Consider the following 6,940-nt stretch of genomic DNA (forward strand, 5'->3'; position numbering starts at 1 on the left):
ATGTAGCAATTAGTTTTCAGACGACGTTTAATAGCCATAAGGCAACTATCAAGTTGTCATGGCACAATGTGCATTTTCAAGCTTCCACAGTAAGAAAGTATGGAGCACTGAAGAAAGAGGAAAGTCGCTGTCCCGAGTTTTTTTAAGGGCTGTTGTCGAGACCGAACGAACGATGGCTGGATCGACGAGTAAAACAAAAAGCGAACGATGAAAGAAAGCAACGGAGGAAAGTGTCGCGAAATTGGGAAAGGAGGGCGCTTCGCTGTGGCGGCGCGAGCCAGCGCTCTCGACAGTGTGCGGCGGGGTAGGGGAGGGGGCACTATGCTGTTCCCACACGAGGGGCTCGACGGCGCGACACTTGGCGAAAATGTGAGGGAGGCATGCGCGTGACTATGATGGGCATTCGATTAAGACGCAGTTCGCGGTCCCTTCTTGAGACGCACTTCGCGACGCCGACGCAGAGGCTCATCCTCGCTGCCGTCGAGAGAACCTACGAAGGAGTGCTGCCTCAGAGCCCTGCTGCTGCACCGAAATATCGAATTAGGGAATATCGTAATCGCCAGCCAATTTTTTTTTTTTCTCTACGTGACGTTCCTCCATCATCAGTGCTGCCTTAACACAAACCGTGCGTTCACAGTGTGACGTACACGCCTAGCGACAGAGCATGCTCGCCAGTTCGATAATGCTTATCACGAGCGGTTATTCGACAGACCGTTCGATGTTCGTTGCGGTTGCCAATGGCTTCGGGTGGCTCTAAAGCAACATATCATCGCAAAGAATGTAATATCGACGTTGTAGTAGGTACTTCAAAAGGTGCGCTCGAAATGCGCAATACAATAAAATGCAACCACTGGCGAATTTTCTCCTTTTGCTTTGCAGGTATTTCTTTTATCACTCATAAAATTACACTTTTCTTGTACAATAGCCGAGCGTTTTTTCGGACTCCAAAAATTGGTACTTGCTAAATATTTCGGACTTTCCCGAGGAACCGCCAGTTGCCCCGTAGGGGTAATGACTCACGGATTTTTCGGACTGATCTTTTGTTTCATACTATTTTTCGTTCCTCTTCAGGTCTCAAAAATCGGTCGGCTACTGCACTCCTTTTTATTCAAACAGCGCAAACTGATCCAGGTTTCCCACATATCGGTATACTTGCAACAGCCTTTGCAGGAAAGGCGCTCAAGGCACAAACGAGCGAATACAAAAAACTGAGAAATTTGGAAGACGCGAAGGCCAGGCGCCGCAAAAATTTCGGTTGCCGTTTTTGAGACCTTGATACTATAGGCGTTCATGCGAAGGATACGTGACGCTGCAGCTCGACTTGCGAATTTTTGGCGCGTGGGAACGAAAGTGTACGGCACTTTTGAGCAAATAAGTGTGCATTCACAATGTCTCGTAGAGGTCCATGATAGCGAGTATTGTGTAAGAGCGCACCTAATTTTTTTATATGATTTCGTTTTGAATGCAAGTTCATGCTCTGGAGTACAATGCCTTGTCTGCTGTGCCGGAAGTTATAAAACAGGAAATCGAATGTCACGCGAGATGTTCCAAAGAAGTGAAATTACCTGATCTTTAAGGGCAAGACATACTCCAATTAATGCTTATAAACGGAGAACATCGGCAGAGACGGTTAATTGGGAGCAGTATGACAGTTTAGTAGTTTAAAAATAGGAGAACCATAGTTAACTTTTATGAAACCCGAGACGAACGCTGAAAGAGTCTGCTGAAGTTAGAGAGGGTTGCTACACCTACTGGCTGCTGTATACAAAGGGGGAATAAGTTTAAGCTTAAGTGATAGTGGACGTTGAGTCGTATTACGAAGAAATAGTCTTTTTTTTTTTTGTCACGCAAAGGCTGACCACATATTCTCGCGCTTCAACCTAGCTCTCCCGGTCTTGGTGTAGCCGGAGAAGACGCGGTGTCACGATCTTTGTCCTTTTTCTACTCTAACTGAAGTCATTCATTGATTGCAGAGTTTAACGCGCCGACGCAACGCAGGCGATGAGGCGCGTCGTAGACCACCTGGGGATCTTTAACGTGCGCTGAAATCTCGTATGCACGGGCATTTTTTCTTTTCGCCTGCATCAGAAAAGCGGCCGCCGCAGCTCTAACTAAGGTCAAGAGCATATTAAAAGCAAAGGCGAATATTGGAAAGCCGTTTTCATTGAAGCTGAGGTTATAGAGAACAAAAATATTTTACTGGTGGGTTGTATTCAAGTAATGATACTGATTAATATTACGGCAAAATATTATAATTTTTTTTAGAATAACCAGACCAGAAATGCTCTAATAGCGTGCGGATAGTTCGCTGACTACGCAAATGCTTTGATTTCTCAACTCTCGAGCATTTGAGAGGAAAGTGTTTGGGCGTATATTGATTTATAAATTCGCTATTTCGTTTGTATTATTTTGCTTTGTAAGCGCACAGGTTCTTGGGAAACGTGTTTTCACGAAGTAAACCAGCTGCCCGCCACCTTAAAGAGGGCGTTTTGCCCTCTGAAAAACGTGCTCTCAGGTACCTTTCTTTCGACAATGGGAGTTGCGTTCAGATGCCTCCCGAGATAGTTTTATGCGTCTGTTACTGAACTAGACTCACCTTCAGCTACTCGTTTTAGAGCTCTGTTTTCTCTCTTGTGAAGCAGAGCTGTATTCAAGGCTCGCTTGGTTGCTTTGGTTCAAGGAAAAAAAAACTCTAGAAAAGGCTTGACTCCCATTCGCCCTCCAATCGAACGCGGTGGTGCGAATCGGAAAGACTTCGGCTAGTTCCGGACGCTTGCGCGGTTGCTCGACCGTGGTTGTGCTGCCTATATCGTCGCCAACATGCACATTCTCATCAGACGTCGTAGGAGATGGGAGTTACCCAATTCTCTTGCCGGTTTTCTTTCAGTTCCTTCCGGTGAACGTATGCATTTCCTTGTCTCTTTCTTCTATGCTACTAATATTAAGTGTCTGGAAGTGCTTTAACTCGTGTAGGGGTGTCTTGGTGCATTTTGAAGTGTTTATTCTGTCTCCCGACCTTCGTTTCGCTGTTCCTCGTTGCTGGTTGTGGCATTGATTTTTGGTAGGCGCCAGGACTTTTTTGTTTTACCGGAAGCGCATGCGATTCTTGCCACCGTATAGGACTGGTACACAAAAGGACAATTCCGAAAAGGGTGTCAGCGGGTGTGGGCGCAAAATAATCAACCTGCAACAGTGGGCGACTGCTCTTACTGAGGCTTTGTACTCGTAGCTTACGCACGAAATAAAACTAATAAATGCCTAACACGTAAAGTTTGCTGGCGTTGCCGCAGTATGCCACAAAACATGTTATGCTATTCGCCTTAGCGCAACTCTTGGTTATTAAAGTGTTCAAATACCACCTCCCCCATAACTTTGTACTGAAGGCACAAAATGAAATAAACTGACTATCGGGTAACATGAAAGCGCCACAAAATTCCTGATATGGCGCTTCTGTAAGCGCACAATTGATTTTTGTGGCGAACTTAGCTCGATTTTATGGGCTAAGGCGTTGTACTGCTGAGCACGAAGACACCGGTTTGATTCCCGGCCGCGGCAGCCGCTTTTCTGATGGAGGCGAGAAGCAAACACGCCCGCGTGTACGAGATTTCGCCGAACGTTGAAGATTCCCGGACGGTCAGAATTAATCCGGAGCACTCCACTACGACGCACCTCGTCGCCTGCGTTGCGTCGGTGCGTTAAACACTCAATCAATCAAATCAGTGATTTTATGTGAACATCCCGCGAGGCATTAACACGAGGTCTTTTCAGAAAGTGCCAAAATGCTGGGAAATGGAGTGTTGTCTTTCGGCAGACCCTACCGGTGCTCCAGCCAACAAACTACACCAATGCTTTGGACGATGCACGGAACCGCTTCAAGCATGCGCGCGACTCACCCGCTGCTCTTGCAGGTTAGTTACCTCCACAGTACTTCATGCTTTCGTAGTAGTAGTCGCTGTGTGAAAGCGGTGTCGTGCCCAAGTGAGTAGATTGAAGTGCTGAAGCAATCCTTCAGGCCTTGTCATTCCTTGTGTTCAGGTTTATTCAGTTTGCTACTCATGCTTTCTGGCGATATTGAGTCCAACCCGGGGCCACCTAAGACAAGGTCGGGGGCGGACTCAGCGGACACACTGGTTTCAGCACTTGAAGCAATGCAAGAGTTAAAGACCAGTCAGGCAGTTCTGTTGGCTGACCTAAATATCCTTACAGAAAAACAAGCATCCTCTGACATCCTAATTTGGCAACGAAGCTTGCAGCATTACAATCAAGCATAGGTTCGAGTATTGTGACTGAGTCAAACGTGCCCAAAACTGCCTTATGCCACTTGAAAGCGAAGGTCGCGGCGTTGGAGTCGAGCATCGCCTCGAGAAGCGCAGTTGAGCCAGGCAATCCAGTGGCTCCCTCGTGCGACGTTTCGCAACAGCTTGCTGCCATTACGTCCAGGTGTGGGGGCGCGGAAAATAGACTCCGCAGATCAAATCTGTTGTTCGTTGGGATTGAATACGAACAAAAAGAAAACTGGGCAGCATCGGAACATACAATAGTTGAATTCTGCTCAGAGGAGCTACAGATTTCAACCAACACTACACAATCTGAGTGCGTACGCAGGCTAGGCAAATACGTGGACAGGAAGAACACACCCATTATCGCCAAACTAACATTTTTTTGAAGACAAGCAAACTATACTGCCATCGGCGCGCAAGCTAAAGGGTTCACAGCAATCAATTGGGGAACATGCCTCACCAGCTACACAAAAAATTCACAAAATGCTATTGGACTTTGCTAAGCCTATAAACGTGTCGTTCAAACTTGCAGTAGACAGGGTTCTAATCGATAACACGACTAATATTTATGAATCGATCACTAACGCCGTCGTTTCGTAGAAAAAATAGCTCAAAGATATTCGCCGCATACTGACCGTGCGCCAGGCAACTAAGCTACCTCTCACCCCGTCCATGTTATCATTATTGTTCAGTAACATAGGAAGCATGGTCCCTAAACGCAACCTTGTTGGTTCCTTCATAGATGACAATAACTCTTATCTTCCCGCTTCTACTGAAACTTGGTTGCATCCCGATGTAAACGATAACGAAAGTCTTCTTGACAACAATTCTTACAATATTTACCGTAAAGATCACAACAACCGAAGAGGTGGTGGCATCCTTCTTGGTGTTAAAAAGCATTAACTTCGAATTTAATCAGCTCTGGTCCCGCTTTGGAAATCGTATGGGTTGTCGTAGTGGTTAATTCCATTAAAATACGAACCGGTGTTTGCTACAGACCACCGGACTCACGCAGTTCTTTTGTTACCCAACTACACAACATCACCGAAGCAATTCAAATCACCGGTACAAACACCATTTACCTGTTTGGTGACTAACGTTCCGCTAATCGACTGAAAACAATCATCGTCTTTTTGTCGCATTTCCGAACAACTCCTCAGTTTAACTCTTCAACTTCTCTCAGGTCATTAACCAGCCAACTTGCAGACACAACATATTAGATCTAATACAAACAAATGCACCAAAATCCCTTCACACTGTATTACACCTCGACGGATTTAGTGACAACAAATTACTGCAGGCATCAAACTTCCAGAGCCGTTTTCTAGTGTTGAAACAATACAAATTCGTGACTACAACAGAGCACACTTTACTGAATTTAATGAAGTTTTGGACATATTTTTAACCAAATACTACTCCCATCTCTTTACAGTAGAACGGTTCAAGATAACTGGCTGAAACTTAAAAACAAATGTCTACCCTTATCAACCAGTACTTCCCCCTGATCTCAATAACTAATGACAAAAGTAATCCCTGGTTTTCCAGAACACTAAAAAGAATGAGGTACTAAAGAAACGCACCCGCCGCAGTGGCTCAGTGGCTAAGGCGTTGCGCTGCTGATTACAAGGTCGCGGGATCGATTCCCGGCCGCGGCGGCCGCTTTTCTGGTAGAGGTGAAAAGCAAAAACGCCCGCGTGTACGAGATTTCGGTGCAAGTTAAAGATCCACGGGTAGTCAAAATTAATCCGGAGCCCTCCACTATGGCGAGCCTCATCGCCTGCGTTGCGTCGGCTCGTTAAACCCTACAAACAATCAATCAACTAAAGAAACACCTCTAACCTCCCAAAGCGCACCCGTACACCATCTGCTTGGCAAAGTTACAGTAATTACCTTGACACTTACTGCCGCGAATTAAACCCACAAAAAAAGTACTTTTCCAATGACCTGCCATCACTCCTGATATCAAATGAAAAAAAATAGTTCTGGCGAGTAATGTCCCCTGACCATGATAATAACAATATCTCTGCATGATGATAACCACATCCCAGTACATGAAAACAAATGTCCCGCAGCCTTTAATTCATTCTTTTCCTCTGTGTTTACTCAGGAAAATTATTCTAAATTGCCTCCTTTTTCTGAGTATGCCTGGCCATGCAAGGAACCTATTGAAGTTACTGAGGAAGTTGTCGCCACTCGGATCAATTATCTAGGAATATCTGCATCTTCTGGCGTAGATAACATAAATTCTAAAATACTAAAAAGCACCATCTCCGTTTCTAGTAAAATTCTTTATCACATCTTAAGACATTGATTATTTTCTGGATTGCTACCAGACGATCGGAAAATCGCTAAGGTCATACCCATATTCAAATCAGGAAATAAGCATTACCCAGAGAACTACCGCCCTATATCATTCACGTGCATTTGCACGTTTACAATGAGCTCAAATCAAACTGCTTCTTTTTTTTCTAACCAGCATGGATTCAGGAAAGGCCTATCGTGCGAGACACAGTATTTGAATTTACGACTGACTTGCATACTAACATGGACAATAAACAGCAAACTGACTGCATGTTTTTCGATTTTTCGAAAGCATTGGACCGTGTACCCCCTTGCCGCTTAATTTTGCGCCTGCTCTTCGATTAGATTCCCAAACCCTT

The sequence above is a fragment of the Haemaphysalis longicornis genome, unplaced genomic scaffold, assembly GCF_048455015.1.
Source record: "Haemaphysalis longicornis isolate Haplotype H1 unplaced genomic scaffold, Haemaphysalis longicornis Haplotype H1 scaffold_12, whole genome shotgun sequence".
Taxonomy (NCBI): Eukaryota; Metazoa; Arthropoda; class Arachnida; order Ixodida; family Ixodidae; genus Haemaphysalis; species Haemaphysalis longicornis.